Genomic DNA, 19,539 nt, shown 5'->3' on the forward strand with positions numbered 1-19,539 from the left:
CTCAGGAGTTCAAGACCAGCTGGACAACACGGTGAAACCCTGTCTCTACTAAAATACAAAAAATTAGCCGAGCGTGGTGGCGTGCGCCTGTAATCCCAGTTACTTGGGAGACTGAGGCAGTAGAATCACTTGAACCTGGGAGGCAGAGGTTCCAGTGAGCTGAGATTGTGCCACTGAACTCCAGCCTGGGTGACAGAGCAAGACTCTCCAAAAAAAAAAAGACAATTCTTGGGAGAAGATATTTATAAATCATATATCTAGTAAGGGATTTTATTGAGAATATAAAAGAACTGTTACAACTGAATAAAAAGACAACCCTATTAAAAATAAGCAGTAGATTTGAATAGCCATTTCTCCAAAAAAGATATAAAAATAGCCAATAAGCACATGAAAAGATTTTTCATTACTTATCATGGAAATACAGATCAAAACCGTGATGAGATACCACTTCACACATACTAGGATGGCTATAATTAAAAAAACAGACAATAGCAAGTTTTGGTAAGGATGTGGAGAAATTGGAACTCTCATACATTGCTAGAGGGATTGTAAAACTCTCATACATTGCTAGAGGGATTGTACAGCCACTTTGGAAAACCAGTTTGCCAGTTTCCTAAAATCTGAAATATAGAATTATCATATGATCGAACAGTTATACTTCAAGGTATACATTCAAGATAATTAAAAACGTGTCCAGATAAAAACTTGTATACTAATGTTCTTAGCAACATTATTCATAACAGCTGAAAAGTAGAGATAACCCAAATGTCCATCAACTGATGGATGAATAAACAAATATGGTATATCCATATAATACAATTAAAATGAAAGTACAACACAACAACAAAATGGTGAACCTTGAAAATATGCTAAATGAAACAAGCCTGGCACAAAAGGCCACATGTATGATTCCCTTTATATGAAATGTCCAGAAAAGGCAAATCCATAGAGACAGAAAGTAGAGGGAGTTGAGGAGTGGGAGAATGGGGAGTGGCTGTTAATAGGTAAGATTTTTGAGGACAGGTGAAAATATTTTGAAATTAGATCAGGGTAAAAGTTGTGCATCTCTATGAATATGCTAAAACCATGAAATTGTGCACTTTGAAAAGGTGAATTTTGTGAGATATGAATTATACCTCAATAGAGCTGCCATAAAAAATAAATAAAAATGGGCCAGGCATGGTGGGGCTCACACGTGTAATCCTAGCACTTTGGGAGGCCAAGGCGGGCGGATTACCTGAGGTCAGGAGTTCAAGACCAGCCTGGTCGACATAGCGAAACCTCTTCTCTACTAAAAATACAAAAATTAGCCAGGTGTGGTGGCAGGCGCCTGTAATCCCATCTACATGGGGGAGGCTGAGTCATGGGAATTACTTGAACCTGGGAGGTGGAGGTTGCAGTGAGCTGATATGATGCCACTGCACTCCAGCTTGGGGGATAGAGTGAGGTTCTGTCTCAAAAAATATAAATACATAAATAAATAAGAAGTATAAGTATTTCAAATAAACTTAAAAATTAAAAAAATGCATTTTATTATAGTAATCTCCCCTTACTGGCGGGAGATACATTTCAAGACCCCCAGGGGAATGACTGAAACTGTAGACAGTACCGAAACCTATACGTTCTGTTTTTTTCTATACATATTAATGCATACTTATGATGAAGTTTAATTTATAAACTCGGCAAATAAAATAGAATAATTATAACAAAATACTGTAATAAAAGTTATGTGAATGTGGTCTTTCCCTTTCTTTCTTTGAAAATATCTTATTGTACTGTACCATGGGGAACTGAAACTGCAGAAAGCGAAACCTCAGATAAAGGGAGACTCCTGTATTTGCTATTGGGTCTACCACAAGGCTCAGTTGTATAAAGTCAGCCACATTTTCTTGTGCCAAAATCTACCATGTTTCCAAACAATTCAGTAAGTGTTTGTTTCATTTTCCCCAATTAGCAAGAACAGTCAACATGTGTAAACTCATTATTTGGTAATATAATAAGCTTATCTGGTATTATCTTCTAGGATAAATACTTGTAACTATAAATAGCACATTCAGTCTCCTAATTATCCATTTTTATAAAAATCTTATCCATAGATAATCTAAGATGAAGAAGTAGACAATAAAGTACCAAGAAAAAATAAAACACCAGTAGAATGAGAAAGTGTAGCAGGACATGAACTTCTTGTTTTAATGTTTTCTTTCTCTTTCTTTGCAATAAACACATTCCAGGAAAGGCATGTCTGCTGCCACTCCTGAGAATGGAATGAAGGTATTTCCCTTACCTGTTTAAAGACTGACCACTAGCCTATAAGGCTATTGCTCTAAGCACGAGTTTTAATGAGCCATCAAGATCTATTGTGGGGCCTGGCATGGTGGTGCACACTTGTAATCCAAGCACTTTGGGAGGCCGAGGCGGGTGGATTGCTTGAGCCCAGGAGTTCAAGACTAGCCTGGGCAACGTGGTGAAACCTCGTCTCTACTAAAACCACAAAAATTAGCCAGGAGTGGTGGCGCACACCTGTAATCCCAGCTACTTGGGAGGCTGAGGCAATAAAATTGCTTGAACCCAGGAGGTGGAGGTTGCAGTGAGCCGAGATCACACCACTGCACTCCAGCCTGGGCGACAGAGCAAGAGTCAGTCTCAAAAAAAAAAAAAAAAAAAAAGATTGTGAAAGAAATTAAGAATAGTCATTTGATTTGTGTGTGACTACGTACAAAAAAAAAAAAGAGCAGAAAGCACGTGAAGTGAGATGATAGGAACTGTTGATTGGGACATAAACCTAGGAAAAAATGTCACAGAAAGTAGGAGCCTGGTGCGCAAGAAGTGCAGAGTAGGTGGACTATTACACATAAAGTTTCGGTGCCGCAAAAGAAATAGCAGTCGAATATAAAATTTTCTTTTTAATTCTCAGCAAGGCAAGTTACTTCTATATAGAACGGTGCGCCCTTACAGATGGAACAGTGGTGAGCGCACAGGTGGACAAGGGAGGGGAAGGGGTTCTTATCCCTGACGAACTTGGCTGCAGCCGCTGTGTCGTTCTCCTGTTAGCTAGGGTTAGACCACACAGGCTAAACTAATTCCGATTGCCTAATTGAAAGAGAATGATGGGATGAGAGCTTTGGCGGGAGTCAGGGCAGAGCAGGTAGCAGGTAATCCTAATGAGTTAGGGAGGAGCAGGTGGTCAGAATGAGTTAGGGTGGAGCAGGTGGTCAGAATGAGTTAGGGTGGAGCAGGTGATCAGAATGAGTTAGGGTGGGGTAGGTAATGGAAAAAGGTTGCTTTATGAGGAAGTTAAGTTTAAAAGTAGAAGGCAAATAATTGAATACTGACATATTAATTCTTTGAAAATAAATTTAGAACTCCTATCTAACAGGACTAAGGATTACTGTGAGGCTTACTGCCCAACCAGCCCCAAGCCTTCACAGGGGGAGACTCCAGGCTCTTGCACGCATGGACTCTGCTGGCTGGCACAGACCCAGCTTATCAGCAGATCACCATCTGATTCCAGGAGTTTCACTCTGTCCCCAACCAGCCATTCCACATTTACACCGTCTCTGCAGCGGCTTAAGTCTTGTTGAGGTCCAAGGAGGGCCTTGGATATCTGGAACAATGGTGAGGGTGCTGAAGTGAGCCAAAGTCATGTTCCCTCCTCCAGCTGGGATGTGTGGTGACTTCTTCCCTTACTGTAACACAGAAAGAAAAAAAACAAGAAAGAACAAAAAAATGGTAAGTTATGCTCCTGAGCTTACTGAGACAACAATTTACCTATTGTCTCTTGATCCCAAATAGATCCTTTTGTAGCTGCTCACTGATGCCAGGACTGGGACTTTGCAAATTACATTTCCCGAGCTCCTTCGCCAGTTGGCAATCTATTAAATTCTGCAAATCAGAGGCACAAGAGGGAGACTGGAAAGTTGAAGGGGAGGAGAAGTGACTTCTTTCTGACTTTTTGCTGTTTTTATGTTGGCCTAGCTTTTTCTCTCACCCCCAGAAGAAGCCTCATTACCCTCTCAGAGGTGCCAGGGAGCATGCACTTCTCAGACGTCTTATCCCCAGTTCAGGAGGCCCTTCCTCCAAGGAGATGAGTGGTCATCTCAATATCTTCCCTTTTATTTCCCGAGACCTGAAGGTTGTTGTTTCTGCTGTTCTCTCTGGGTTACCCCAGGGCTCCATTTTTGTTCTTCCAGTCTTACAGCACTTGAGTAATCAATTCTGTCTCTGTAATCTCCCCTGTTCAAATACCTAGCACTGTTTTTTGTTTGTTTGTTTGTTTTCCTTCCTGACTGGACTGTGGCTGATACAATACTACCCTTTGCTAGCTGTAACATGGAGCAACATTCCCTTCTTCTTTTATAAAGGGTAAAGACTGAACCAAAAGAGAAGAAAAAATGGGTAAGTTTTTCTCCTTGGTTAACTCAACCCAAATCATCTTTCTAGTTAAATTTTTAAGTTCATCTCAGTTTGAACTTATGCACTTGTTTTTCAACATGCTTAACCACAACCTATAATGCCTCTTGTCTTAATGAATAGATTTCCAGATAAAATAAACACTGAAGACTCTTTTTCTTAGAGTATGTAACACATTTTTGTGAAATAAAAATTATAAAAGTATAATTCCAATTGTATTTGTAAGAGCAGAAGTTCTATTAATATATTTCCAGACCACTCCCCAGATAAAAGAGAGAGACTACCAAATTTCCATCTTCGGTCATCTATCCAGAACCAAAAAGCTCTTCTAGTGGCAAGATATGTAACCCTTTCTTTTTTTTCTTTTCTTCTTTTTCTCCTTTTTTTTTTTTTTTTTTTGAGACGGAGTTTCACTCTTGTTGCCCAGGCCTGAGTGCAATGTCGAGATCTTTGCTCACTGAAACCTCCGCCTCTCCGGTTCAAGCGATTCTCCTGCCTCAGCCTCCTGAGTAGCTGGGATTACAGGCATGCACCACCACGCCTAGCTAATTTTGTATTTTTAGTAGAGATGGGGTCTCTCCATGTCTGTCAGGCTGGTCTCGAACTCCCGACCTCAGGTGATCTGCCCACCTCAGCCTACCAAAGTGCTGGGATTACAAGCGTGAGCCACTGCGCCTGGCCCCCTTTCTTTTAATTTTTTTTTTTTTTTTTTTTTGAGACAGAGTTTTGCTCTTGTTGCCCAGGCTGGAATGCAATGGCTCCATCTCAGCTCACTGCAGCCTCCACCTCCTGGGTTCAAGCGATTCTCCTGACTCAGCCTCCAGAGCAGCTGGGATTACAGGTATGCGCCACCACACCTGGCTAATTTTGTATTTTTACTAGAAACGGGGTTTCTGCATGTCGGTCAGGCTGGTCTCAAACTCCCGACCTCAGGTGAGCTGCCCACCATGGCCTCCCAAAGTGCTGAGATTACAGGCATGAGCCACTGCACCTGGCCTCTTTTAATTTTTAAGTAGTCTCCTTTCACCTGCAGAATTTGCAGAGCCTTTTGAGACACTATATCCCCTCCTCCTTCTCTGGCTAAGTTGTGTTTAAGTAGAGCAGCATAAGGCTGATGGATGGTATTTTTTCAAGATGAGTATTTAAGAAAATTCCATAAATAATCTGTGTCAATTACTAGTTTATTGCTTCTTAGCTCCAAATCCACACTTCATTGCCTGCACCATAATAATGAAGCTAGACTTTCTCCTTTGCCAGTTGCCATGATGTTAAGCTTTGTCAGTAGAGGGTGTTGGGGGGATGCTGGCTGGAGAAGAAAAGAGTTTCTCTCTCCCTGGTTGCAGTGTGCTCTTCTTGTCAGGCTCCTGCAGTACTCAGCCACACCCAGTTGCACCCAGTGATTATTAGCATATGGCACCTCCCTATGAACAGCTTTTCATGGGACCTCTTTGGTGACTTGACAGTGGAGTGCTGGCAACAAGTTATTTCTCCATGAACAGCTTCCCCCAGCACTTCATTAGGTGGATTTCCAGCAAGTTTCATTAGTATGGCACCTCCGCAAACTTCTCTGCCATCCAGTGAGCTAAGTCCTTGCTGTTTCTATGAGGTCTGGATGTCAGCCCGGAATGGGCTTCCTTATCTCGGTTCTGTGGGTAGTGGCTGCTCCCTAAATCTGCTATCCGTGATATGAACCCAAAAGTACCTGACAGATCTTAATCAATTTAGAAAGTTGATTTTGCCAAGGTTAAGGACACGCCCATGACACAGCCACAGCAGGTCCTGACAACATGTGCCCAAGGTAGTCAGGGTACAGATTGATTTTATACATTTTAGGGAGGCATGAGGCATCAATCAATACATATAAGATGTACATTGGTTCGGTCTGGAAAGATGGGACAACTCAAAGCAAGGGGCTTCTAGGACACTGGTAGGTGAGAGACAAAGGGTTACATTCTTTTTGAGTCCTTGATCAGCTTTTTACTGAGTACACAATTTAGTCTGGCTCAGTGAATCCACATTTTTACATGAATATTAGGGCAGAGGAAGCCATCAGATATGCATTTCTCTCAGGTGAGCAGAGGGATGAGCTTCTGCTCACATCTGTGAAGATAAGCGATCAGGATGAACTTCAACAGAACTGTTTTAGGGTAAAGATCTTGAGGCCCACAAGGAATTTCCTTGTGGGCAAATTGTGAGGGAGGTATGTAGCTTTGTAGGTATCTTATTTAGAAATAAAATGGGAGGCAGGTTTGTCTGACCTAGTTCCCAGCTTGACTTTTCCCTTGGCTTAGTAATTTCCTAGCCTTGTGGAAAAAGTCAGTCTACGAAAATGAAGTTGACATATAGAGAAAAGCAACAGTAGGAGGAAAATGAAAAAAAAAATGTTGGCGTTAGAGCGCCTGGTTTTAGTATTATCACAGGCACAAATGTGCCCTGGCCCTTACCACGGTTTAGTTACTTGTACCAACTAATTTATTTTCCCCCCTAAGCTACTTTGTGTTAGGTTTCTATCACTTATAATTGAGAATCCTAAAATGTTAACTTTCCTGAGGACCCTTGACCGCATTCTCACTTCCACTCTTTATTCCTTCAGCATATTTTATATGTACTAACCATTTGCTACTTTATACTGTGCTTTTTCCCTAACCGCCCATATGGCACAATTTTACATTTTTAGCTAACGGTATCTAAGGCCATATTTTGCATATATACATTTTGTTATTGCCAATTAGATGGCAATTGGCACATCTGTTACAGTGCCATGCATGTCGTTTGCTATTTAGTTGATGAATGGAAATTCCATAGTGTTACAAATGTGGTTATTTCCCTTTAGGGGTCTTATTTAAATATGTACTACAGGACAGCCCTCCCTCAGTATCCATGGGGTGGGGTGGGGGAGTGGGAAAGGGGGAATTGGTTCCAAGATCGCTGCAGATACCAAAATCCATGCTGTTCAAGTCCCTTGTATGAAATGGTGTCATATTTGCGTACAACCTATGCGTATCCTCTGGTATACTTGGTCATCTCTAGATTACTTATAATACCTAATACAATGTAAATGCCATGTAAATATTTGTTGTGTTTTTTATTTGTATTTTTTTATCGGTGTATTGCTATTTAAAATGGTTTTTTGCGCATATTTTCAACCCATGGTTGGTTGAATCTGCAGATGCAGAACCTGCGGACATACAGGGGGCCAACTGTATATGGTGCCTAAGAAATATTCAGATAGCATACTGTAATAGCAATAGCCTCTATTTGTTAACACTCCATTTTATTTAAGGAACTATGTTTTTCATATATTATCTTGTTTAATTGTCACTCTAGGAAGTTTTATTATTTGTTTTAAATATGAAAATACTAAAATTACAATAACTTGACAAAACTTGAACCAAGGCTTCACTGACTCCTAAGTTCATCTACTATGCTATGCTGCTTCACCCATAGTGTAGATACATTATATTTTGAAAGGAAAACCCCCGAAGGTGTATTGTATATAGTTCAACCTTTGCCTATAAAAATTGGTTTAGGAAGAATAATTAGGTAGAGCCCAGGGTACAAAAATATTATTACTAAACATTGAACACTGTTCGACTTTTTAAAAAAGTACTGAATCTACCCAAGACAAGGATCCTCTTCATCTGCCTGTTTGATGGTGTGCACACAACGAAACGAGGGCAGTATTAGCAATGTGATTCTATTGGTCTTATTTGCCTTTGATGCTGTTCTATATTGCAGTGAAGAGAAGCTCCAGTCATAGTCCTGAAATAAAACCAGTGACAATTTAAAGCTAGTTTTATTTTTCTGAGAAAAATATAAAATAAAACATATATACAAGTAGCCTTGTCTTAATATCCTCTGACCAAATTGCCTTCTCTTATTCTTTTTTAAAAATTTGTTTGATACATTTCAATATTTTTTATCAAATTAAGCTTACTGTACATTAAGAAAAGATACACAGAGCAGAATTTTTTTTCTTTTTTTTTTTTTTTGAGATGGAATCTCGCTGTGTCACCCAGGCTTGAGTGCAGTGGCGCGATCTGGGCTCACTGCAAGCCCCGCCTCCCAGGTTCACGCCATTCTCCTGCTTCAGGAGTAGCTGGGACTACAGGCGCCCGCCACTACGCCCGGCTAATTCTTTGTATTTTTAGTAGAGACGGGGTTTCACCGTGTTAGCCAGGATGGTTTCGATCTCCTGACCTCGTGATCCGCCCACCTCGGCCTCCCAAAGTGCTGGGATTACAGGCGTGAGCCACCGCGCCCGGCCAGAGCAGCATTTTTTCAATAATTATCAGGCCTTTGGAGGTGAGGTTATTAAATTTTAGGTCATAAGTCAAATTTTTCATGTTTGCCTAGTTGAACCAATTAATTTCTTTTTTTCCTAAGCTACTTTGAGCAATTGTTCTAAAAATTTATTTGCTGGAGTTTTTGTGGCTCTTTTTTTTTTTTTTTTAAAGACTATTATTCATGTAAATAAAGTAATCTCAATTCATTTGCTGTAGTTCACATTTCAACTCTATATCAGTTTCTGGAGAGAACCTTGAAAAGATCAGTTGTGCTGTATCGATTACTTGCAGTCAGAAAATATTTCAGTAGCTGTATTTATGATGTTAAAAAAGATAGATAAAAAGCAAAAAACATTTGTTACATCAGTCAAGTTTTTGTTCTTATGTGTGGCAAATAACTGATTTGAGTTATTATCGTACAATAGGCTAGTTTTGCTTTTATTTTTCTCTTTTAACTGAAATTACAAGTTATCCACAATTCAAAGACTAATTTTGTACCAATAAGGAAACAACAATGCTTTTTGATGCTTCACTCTGAAAAGCATTATAAAACTGGACCAACTAAATCATACCTCACTTAATGCTGAATTTGAGTTTAAAATCAACACTGTGAAAGAAGGGGATTGTAGTGAGAGCCTAGCCCCACAGAAACTTTTGGTTTTAAATACCTTCCAATGGCTTGGCCTATGTGCAAAAGACAATTCATCCGGAGATGGGCACACATTTACAAATGGGCTGTTCAATGTTGCAAACAAATAGGTTAACTATCAATTGAATCATTTCTGCAAATAGGCAGATTTTTACATGTGGACTCCAAGTGGCAGGAGCATATATGTACATGCCTCTGATGTTTTCAAAGCAGGACATCTTAAAGGGACTTTTTTTTTTTTTTGTAACTGCAGCTAATAACACTAAGGATTATACATGTGTTTACTTCTTCCCTGTGAGATTTTCCAAATGCTCAGTTGATTTTTTTTCTAATTACTATTTAAATGAAAAAAAAATTTGACAAGTAGACACATTTTTGTACTTGGATAATACTGTTCACTCCAATTTAAGTCTTAGCAGCAAAAATAAATTCAAATGCATTTAAGTCAATAAGGGCCATACCAGAATATAGCACATTTACCTGCTTAAAGGAGAGGCTAAGAATTAAGGACAAACCCGTAATCATACCACTCCTACCCTGGACCTGCTCCATGTTCAGCCAGTAAAGAAAACAAATTAGTCTCTTTCTCAAAAGCCAGGGAGCAAAACTGAAGAGAGCCTCAGAAAGCAGAAAAATATATTCCAAATACGCACTAGGAAAATGCTTAAATTGAGCAATCCTCAAGTACCTGAAGCAGTGTGTGTACCATTGGTTTCCAACACAGATTTTTCTTATCTCTTCTCTATTTAAAACATGGAGTGGGCAGAATGTTTTAATCCAGAGTTTTTACTTTTGTAACCTAGGAACGATAATTTGAGGCTTCTAAGTAGGTAAGTGTTGCCATGGATACAAAAAGAAATCTCTCCGAGATCTCCTCCCGCATGGAGCTTATTACTAAAAAAAGGATGTGAAGCTCAAAGTATATCTAGACAGACTCGTGGACTGTTAAGCTAGCTGAACCCTTGGTCTGTTAGTAGTTTTGAAAAATAATTTTAGGCCGGGCGTGGTGGCTCACGCCTGTAATTCCAGCACTTTAGGAGGCCGAGGCGGGTGGATCACGATGTCAGGAGATCGAGACCATCCTGGCTAACACGGTGAAACCCCGTCTCTACTAAAATACAAAAAATTAGCCGGGCATGGTGGCGGGCGCCTGTAGTCCCAGCTACTCAGGAGGCTGAGGCAGGAGAATGGCGTGAACCCGAGAGGCAGAGCTTGCAGTGAGCCGAGATCGTGCCACTGCACTCTAGCCTGGGCGACAGAGTGAGACTCCGTCTCAAAAAAAAAAAAAGGAATTTTAACTATCCAGATGCATTGTTTGTTGGTATATATAATGATGTAACTTCTATGGGGAATAATTTGCAAATAATCATCAAAATTACAATTATATATACCCAATGACCCAGAAGGTCTTCTGGGAATTTCTGCTGCAGATATACAGAATTTATCCTACAGATATTTATAGCATATACATATATGCTAAAGCATGCACACATAGGTTATTTGTTGCGACATGTTTTTGTAATAGCAAAAGCCTGAAAACAACCTAAATTTCTATTAATAAAAGACAGGTTAAATAAAATAAGGAATACTACAGAGCCATATCAATATGGAATGATGTATAAGATACATACTGTGAAGCAAAAATAGTGAGTGTAGTAAAAATCAAAGTGAATAGTATGCTACTATTTGTGTAAAAGAGAGGGGTTGTATTCATATTTATTTGTTGGTATATGCATAACATGTCTTTGGATTCATCAGCAAGTGCTAGCATTGATTGCCTCATGAGAAGTGGTACTGGGTGACTGACATACAGAGGGGGGAGCGGGTCCTTTTAGTGTGTACCTTTCACTGTATACCTTTTAGTACTTTTTGAATTTTGAATCATGTAAATGTACTAACTGTTCAAAACACAAATCATTTAAAACTAAATATACACAGATGAACCCACAAAACTTTCATTAATTCTAGCCATACTTAGGAATGCTTTATAATCTCCATCTTTCATCTTGTATAAAAAGCCTTTCCAACGTGGAAAAAGTATGTTTGGAAAATGTATAAAATAGTAGTAGCTAACTGAACATACGTTGTGTGCCAAGTAGTATACTCAGATCTTTACAAATGGTTTCTCAATTAATCTCTACAATTCCATGAGACAGGTACAATTATCTCATGTTATGAAGGAAGGCATTGATGTAACACAACTAGGAACAACACTAGAGACACCCACGTATTATTGACTCAAAAACTTGTGTTTAATCACTGCCATACTGCTGTTCTTTTCTTCTTTCAATGAATTCTTCTTTCCTGAATTCTTCAATGAACTTTGGCTGAACATCAGCACAATAAAATTGAATACATGGGAGGGGAAATGTATAGGTATTATTTGGTGACTAGTTACCTCATTTGATCAGTAAAAAATGTTTCAGAATAAAGAGGCCAAATATATTGGCTGCATTCTTGCATTCCAATGTGGTATAATTTTGAAACTATCTGGTTAAAATCACAAGGCATTAAAATATAATTTGTGACAAAATAAGAACTTCAACAAGAATAGAATTAACCATTTTAAAAAATTCCTGTCTTTGGTGGCTTAGTATCTAGAGTCAGATGTGAAAATATCACTTAGCTTTGGGCCATGTGAAAATTTGAAAATTCTTAGGTTCGTTGGACTTGAGCCTTGTGTAGTTGAAGTTTCACTTAGCATCGGCAGTACTCAACTTTAGTTTTCTAAGAATAAAGATATTTGAAATGCATTTTGGCCTTTAAATATTTTGTAGCAAACAATTCTTGTTAAATATAAACAAATCAGTAATATCTGGATTACTTGCAACTTCACATGCATTTTTAAGGGAAAAAATAAAATGCCTAGAAGAATATATTTAAGGCTTGGCCATATATGAAATTTGAAAAATGGACTTCTTTGGGTAGGCTTGTGGAGTTTTATTTATCAAAAAACTATCTATACTCATTGTGTAAATAAAGAGATTAAACTTAGAAGGTCATTTCTTTGCTGCATTACAAGAAAAATACTCAACAATATTCATGTAAATAATAACACCATCTTATAAGTACTTTTTCACTTATATAAGGAAAAAGCTTTGTTTTTACATTTTATAAAATTAATAACTGACTTTTTAAAGAGATAATTGTGACAAAATTTCAAGTACAATTTCAATATCTTTTAATTTAAAAAATTCCTACCTACTTTCAGAACAGTTTGAAGTAGTTTATAATGAAATATATATATACATATAGTTTCATTCAAGGTCCAGGAAGGAAAGCATAAACCACTCAAGATGTTTCACCAGAGGGAGCTTTGATACAGAGAATTAATGGTCAGAAACAAAAGCTGAAAATTTAAGCATAGGACATTGAGGCAACCAAGAGACTGGCCCCACAATAAGCTACCACCACCCCTAGCAGAGTTACAAGTAATTTACCTTCTTGTTTCCTCCTGTACTTCAATTTTCCACCAGTGTTTTCCATTGGCTGAACCTGTCTGGAAGCCAGAGGAAGAAGGAACCTGGAAAATGTACTTTCCTCTGAGATAGCGTGGGGCACAGAAAAGGCAGAAAATTTATTTGAGAGTCTAACCATTTTGCCATTCAGGATCTATTCTTATTCTTTGTATTAGTCTGTTGTCATGCTGCTAATAAAGATTTACCTGAGACTGGGTAATTTATAAAGGAAAGAAATTTAATGGGCTCACACATTCACATGGCTGGGGAGGCCTCACAATCATGGCAGAGGCAAAGGGGAAGCAGAGGTACATCTTACATGGTGGCAGGCAAGAGAGCTTGTGCAGGGGATCTCCCCTTTATAAAACCATCAGATCTCATGAGACTTATTCACTATCATGAGAACAGTGGAGGAAAACCCGCCCCTATGATTCAATTACCTCTCACCAGGTTCCTCCCAGGACATATGGGGATTATTACAATCCAAGGTGAGATTTGGGTGGGGACACAGAGCCAAACCATAACACCCTTATACCAATACAACAGCAACTCCATGATTCTGCCTAACATGAGTCTACTATCCATCATGCAAACAAAGATACTGTTGTCTTTTTTTCCAGAAAATGGACACACAAGGTCCTAGAAAAGTCAGCCATTGTATCTATCTCAAGATTTTCCAGGTGATAACACAATCCTGTAATCCTCCCTGTTGTGGTTCCTTGTGGTCCTGGTTACCTGTGAACTAAATTGTAAAATTAGTCACTACCAATTCTTATTCAACATAAGAGGGAAGATAATGGTAAGAAAATCTGAAAGAAAAAAAACTGGCACATATGAAATATTGTGTGCGTGTATGTGCATAGCTGCTATGATCCATATTTCTGTAACTGATTACAGGGTCAAGCATGATATTTATTACTTCCTTCTTCCACCACCCATTTCATGATTGCTTTGTCCTAATATAGCACTTGGATTTGTTGGGATTCTGTACCTGATTGGGTGACTAAGACCTTTATACTGAAGGATCTTAGTCCATAGAAGTTCAGATTTTATTGGGTGGCTTTACACTGGACATAGAAGTAATGAGATATCCTAGAGAATCCCTGGGGTTCTAGACATGATCCTCCCTACCTGCACCATGCACCAGCCACCCAGTTTTCTTGTGTTAATCAGATCAATTTTTCCAGTCTCTACAGCAACTTCCTTCTCTACTTGTTGGTGAGTCTCAGCTTCCAATTTGATGGGACTTGTGTTGGATTCTCTGGTGACAATATTCCTCTTTGGGAACTAAGTCCTGTAAACTAGCAAAGCCCAAGGGTGAGAATGAGAGGCAAAACCTCTGAGAAAGGGCTAGGCTTAACAGGGAGAGAGGCCACTCCCATTTCTATCACTTGGACTATCCCATGTATTATGGCTATGAGAGAAATAACACATCATAAGTAGAGAGCTGGATCAGAGTTATACTGCACCCCTACATCATAGAATGTTGTCTTCTGGCAGATGACATAACTGGCTTCTTAGTAAGCTATTCTTCCATTCTATTAGGCCAGCTGCTTCTGGCTGATAATTTAGGTAGTAAGACCAGTGAACTCCATGAGCAATGAACAATTGTACTTTTTTTTTTTTTTTTTTTGTAAAATGGTTTCCAGAAGTCATATTGTAAGGAATACCATGCTACTGAATAAGGCCTCCTGTGAGCCCATAGATGGTATTGGGAGATTTATTGCAGGCATTGAGGACCAATGCATATCCTCAGTAAGTGCTTAATTTGCTCCTTCTGTGATGGAAGGAGCTCACTATTGTCTACCTACCACAAAACAGCTGGCTGGTCTCCTCTGGGAAATGTGCCGTATCAGTGACTCAGTGTTGGCCTCTGCTGTTGGCTGGTTGGGCACCCAGCAGTGGCTATATTCAGATCAGCCTTGTTAAGGGAAGTCTCTGTTATTGAAGTCCCTGTTATGATTGACTCTATCCCTACTGCTATGGTCACTTTGTATGCAATCAAGTACCACGATGGGTGAGAAAAGAGGCTGTACCGAATATCTTCTTTTTGCTCCCCTCTCCACTGTACTCTGAGTTATGAGTAGTTACATGTGAGATTCTGCAGTTGCTAGGTATGTCTACCTCAACTATCCAGAGATATATCCAGAGACAGAGGATATAACCACAGGATGGGGCTGCGAGCCCACTGGGCCCACTGTGACATAGTCTCAGCCCCAAACTCCATTAACCCCCTGACCTCTATAAGCCCCCATTCTGAATGAATGATGGATCACAGTGATTTTTCCCAGGGATTAGCATCAACTCAAATTTGATTAGCATCAACTCAAATCTATGAATTCCCCCAAATTTGGATACTTGTCTTTTCCCAGTGCACAGTCATCCTGGTAAAGGACTGCAGGTCTCACGGGGTAGGTTTGAAGGACGATTTCTAGTACAAGTAGGCAGTGTTTTCAGATCCTTCCTGATAAAACCCATACTCCTGGCTGGGCACGGTGCCTCACACCTGTAATCCCAGCACTTCAGGAGGCCAAGGCAGGTGGATCACCTGAGGTCAGGAGTTCGAGACTAGCCAGGCCAACATGGTGAAACCCCATCTGTACTAAAAATACAAAAATTAGCCGGGCATGGTGGCCGGTGCCTGTAATCCTAGCTACTTGGGAGGCTGAGACAGGAGAATTGCTTGAACCCAGGAGGCAGAGGTTGCAGTGAGCCAAGATCGTGCCTTTGCAGCCTGAGTGACAAGAGCAAAATTCCGTTTCAACAAAGAAAAGAAAAAAAGAAAAAAAACCCCACTCTCCCTTTCAAAGGGTCCCAAGCTGTCGAATTGGCTTAGATCTGGGAAATGTGAGAGGCTATGAATTCCTTTTGCAGTGATCAGGTAAGGTTTCAGCTCCTCACTTCTAGAATATTTCTGATGGTATAGATCAAATGTATTAGTATGCTGCCATCTATTTCATTCCTAAGAACACTTTGTTCAGTTAGCCACCACCACAGATCCCTTGGTGTCAAAATACTCTCATTGTCACTCTGTACCTGTTGCTGCTCATTCTGGTAATTGCATCCAGTTTGTTTCTGATAGTTAAGAGCTTTCACCTGGCCTAGGTCATGCCAGGATCCAATTATTCCCACTCAAGTTGTGGAGCTCATCCCAATGGCAGCATCTTCCAGCATCCTACCCAGTCAACAGAGAACAGCCACCACCAGGTTTTTCCAAGATGCTGGTGCACCTTTTGCTAATGCATTTTCTCAGTGAAGTAGCAAATAAGGAAAATAGGGAAAGGGTGAGTGAGTTTCATAGAATTAATCTACTCCAACATTCTCGTACCCCTAAGCTTTTAAAATTTCTTCTTCCACATTTTGAAGGGAAGTTCTGGTATGTTAACTTCATTGAAGGTAGGCCTCTACTGAATACAAGTTTAAGCCAATCAACCAAGGACACTGCTAAGCCATTTCCCACTTACGTACCCCAAATCTTACATACTGAATAAGTGTACCCTTAGATAAATTTGGCTTGATTCAGTGTTAAATTCCATTCTCTTTGGTCTAGCACCCTAAAAACTATCTTTAGGCTAGGCATGGTGGCTCATGCCTGTAATCCCAGCACTTTGGGAGGCCGAGGCCAGTGGATCACCTGAGGTCAGGAGTTTGAAACCAGCCTGGCCAACATGGTGAAACCCTGTCTTTACTAAAAATACAAAATTAGCCGGGCGTGGTGGCACATGCCTGTAATCCCGCTTACGTGGGAGGCTGAGGCAGGAGAACTGCTTGAACCTGGGAGGTGGAGGTTGCAGTGAGCCGAGATTGCGCCATTGCACTCCAGCCTGGGCAACAAGAATGAAACTCCATCTCAAAAAAAAAAAAAAAAAAGAAAAGAAACTATCTTTAAACATTTTACCTGGGCTCATTCTGATGAAAATTGGCAAGATTTGACAATTCTTTTGGTATATAGGCTATCTGCACCTGGATCAGATTGCAATTCTCCCCCACAGCATGCTGTGATCTGACTCTATTTCTGGGTCTGTAAGCAATGACAGATGAAAGATAGGAAAGATTGGTGATCAAGTCACACAGGATGGCTCTTCCTCTCCCTAGTAAACATGGGATACCCTGTCATTGAAGGAGGTATGCCAGCAAAGTCCCAGGTTCTGTTCAACCTTTACTGTATCCCTGGACTAAAGCAATGTATGCTGGTCTTGTTTTACATTCCAGGCTGGATAATGTGTGCCTCACAGGCTGTTCTCACAAATGGCCTCTTCTGTCTGTTTTGAGTACATATTATCTGTGCTCTGGGGTACAGAGTACTCTAGGGTTCACCCTTGGTCATTCCTAATTATCTATAGTGCAACCTACAAAGTCAGTGACCAGCCTCACTGGCCCTGTGGCTGAAACAGAGTGCCGACAGAGTGAAGTCCCCAGGCAAACCCGAGGATCAGAGTTGCAGGAGGAGGCACTAAGAGATAAGGGTCAACTTGTACAAGATTGATCCCCTTGCAGGATGCCGTTTAGAAAATGAGTTGGCTTCCTGCAAAGTTGTATGGAAATTGATTATTGCTCAGTGCATAAGACAATGGCCAATGGTAAGTATTGGACCTAAGCTCCCCCATCCTAATGATGACAGGGAATGGATTGGTGCTCCCCTAACTGTGAATGTTAAGGTATTGAGTTAGGCAACCAACTCACCATATCACATAGCTTCCAGGCTTGGACTCCAGCCTCTACTCATTTCATACCAGAAGATGAGAGGATAGTGCTGAACTGGAAGAACAGAGCTAGATCGGTGTTTCTGCTCTGTCATATTGCTGTTGTGTTCCAGGCTCTGATCATACCTCATGGGGGATGGGGGTTTGGAGTAGGGGGCTATTGCTTCCTTAATAATGAGCAGCAAAAAGGCCTCATAGCCCAAGGGTTGGGGTCCTTCCCCCACAGACTGACACAGCCAGAAGTCTCTGTGCTGCCCCAGAATGTATGGACAATGGGACAATCTACATTCCTAAGATTTCTGTTGCTATGAATCTTCTCCTATGAATGCAACTATATGTGTGCTGTGTGGTCATTTTTCCTTGTTTGCTCAACACTCATAGGGCTTCTTGTCTGATTTGTGTATTGCTTGGTTAGAGTTATTTTTCAAGCATTGTTCTCAGATCAAATACAAGGGTAATATATTCTCTGTGTCCCTGCATATAACTTTATTTCCTGGTTAGCCAATTGTTTTGTTTTGTTTTTGTTCTTTGTCTATGTAAAGTAGCATGTCAGCCCTTTCCTCACAGTAATGGGTAGATGTTATTGTACTAATTTCTTTTTTTTTAATTTTTATTTGAGACAGAGTCTCACTCTGTTGCCCAGGCTGGAGTGCAGTGGCGCGATCTCGGCCCACTGCAAGCTCTGCCTCCCAGGTTCACGCTATTCTCCTGTCTCAGCCTCCCCTAGTAGCTGGGACTACAGGTGCCCCCCACCACGCCAGGCTAATTTTTTGTATTTTTAGTAGAGACGGGGTTTCACTGTGTTAGCCAGGATGGTCTCGATCTCCTGACCTCGTGTTCCACCCACCTCGACCTCCCAAAGTGCTGGGATTACAGGCGTGAGCCACTGCGCCTGGCCTCTACTAATTTCTAGCTTCTAACATTGTAGATTTGAAGTCAAATGACAGATTGTCTTTCTTCCTTTATGAGTAAATTTTTTTTCTGCCTCGAAGTTTTTATGAGTTTTTCATCATTCTTGAAGTTAAAACCATCGGGAATTCAGTGAGCCCTTACAGTCTGCAGATGCATATCTTTCTTCAGCTCAAGGTAATTTTCTTCTTCTATGTTTAATTATTTTCTTTTTTCCATTATTTCATTTTATTCCCCTGTGGATTGCCTATTACTCACATGTTGGATCTTCTGGATCTATCCTTCAAATCCTTTATCATTTCCCTAATGATTTTCATCTCTTTTTAATTTTGTTCTTTGCTTCAAGATCTCTTTCACTTGAACTTCAGGCCAGTAACCTGAATTTCAACTGTAAACATCTGTTTTAATTGAGACGCTGAGTTCCTAGTTCATTCATGCTATTCATGAAACTCTTTTAGGAGTTCTTATTATACTTTTAACTCTCTTCCAGTCACTCTCTTTTAATAAGGGATTCTTCTGAGTATTCATCTTCTCCTTGGCTGCTAGACCTAATATATTGTCCTTCCTCCCAGTGGTCTATTGACCTTTGAGAACCATGGTTTACACAGGAACTGTGGATCAGATTCTAGCATTGGTGTTCTCTAGTGTAGGTTCTTAGGCTCTCATCTGGCTGAGAAATAAGAAGTTCCTACAGCAGCTCCCTCCCTCAGGGAGTTGTGTTCATTATTGGGCCCAGTGCTTCACCCCTCCCCATATCCATGCCCTTTTAACTTTGTAATACCCTCCCATTCTGGATGAGATGATCTGCCTTGGGATTTTGTTCTGGTCTCAGCCATGTGATTTGATATGACCAATGGGATGTTTTTCAACCAGGGGCTTGAAAAAGTGCTTGCACATTTCCACTCACTGTCTGGTTCCTCTGCCTTCACAATGGGAACATCCTAGGCTAACCTGTGGAAGGATAACATTTGGACCTACCAGAAGTGTGTCATTCAGTTGTCCCTCCAAATGACTTTCTATCTCATTTCAAGGTGTTCATAAAGTCTGAAAACATAGGCTCATATATATAACACTATCCAGGACATCTTCAATCTGTAAAAAATAAAATAACATAATTATTTACA

The 19,539-nt window shown here is 40.2% G+C and overlaps 1 long non-coding RNA gene across 3 annotated transcripts; it reads right to left on the minus strand.

The window, feature by feature from the left end:
* Positions 1–2,890: 2,890 nt before the first annotated feature.
* Positions 2,891–19,507, minus strand: LOC107974432 (uncharacterized). 3 transcript variants are annotated; one of them, XR_008547629.2, is made up of 5 exons: positions 17,487–17,773; positions 16,702–16,824; positions 12,786–12,887; positions 8,030–8,172; positions 2,891–3,686 (listed from the first exon to the last, which is right to left on the minus strand). It is a non-coding gene; the product is annotated as an uncharacterized LOC107974432 (long non-coding RNA). The 3 variants fall into 3 exon arrangements; XR_010156712.1 differs by lacking the exons at positions 16,702–16,824; positions 17,487–17,773 and adding an exon at positions 19,394–19,507; XR_001717213.4 differs by lacking the exon at positions 16,702–16,824 and having other exon boundaries at positions 17,487–17,751.
* Between the last annotated feature and the right edge of the window lie 32 nt (positions 19,508–19,539).

This window comes from Pan troglodytes, chromosome 3 (assembly GCF_028858775.2).
Source record: "Pan troglodytes isolate AG18354 chromosome 3, NHGRI_mPanTro3-v2.0_pri, whole genome shotgun sequence".
NCBI lineage: Eukaryota > Metazoa > Chordata > Mammalia > Primates > Hominidae > Pan > Pan troglodytes.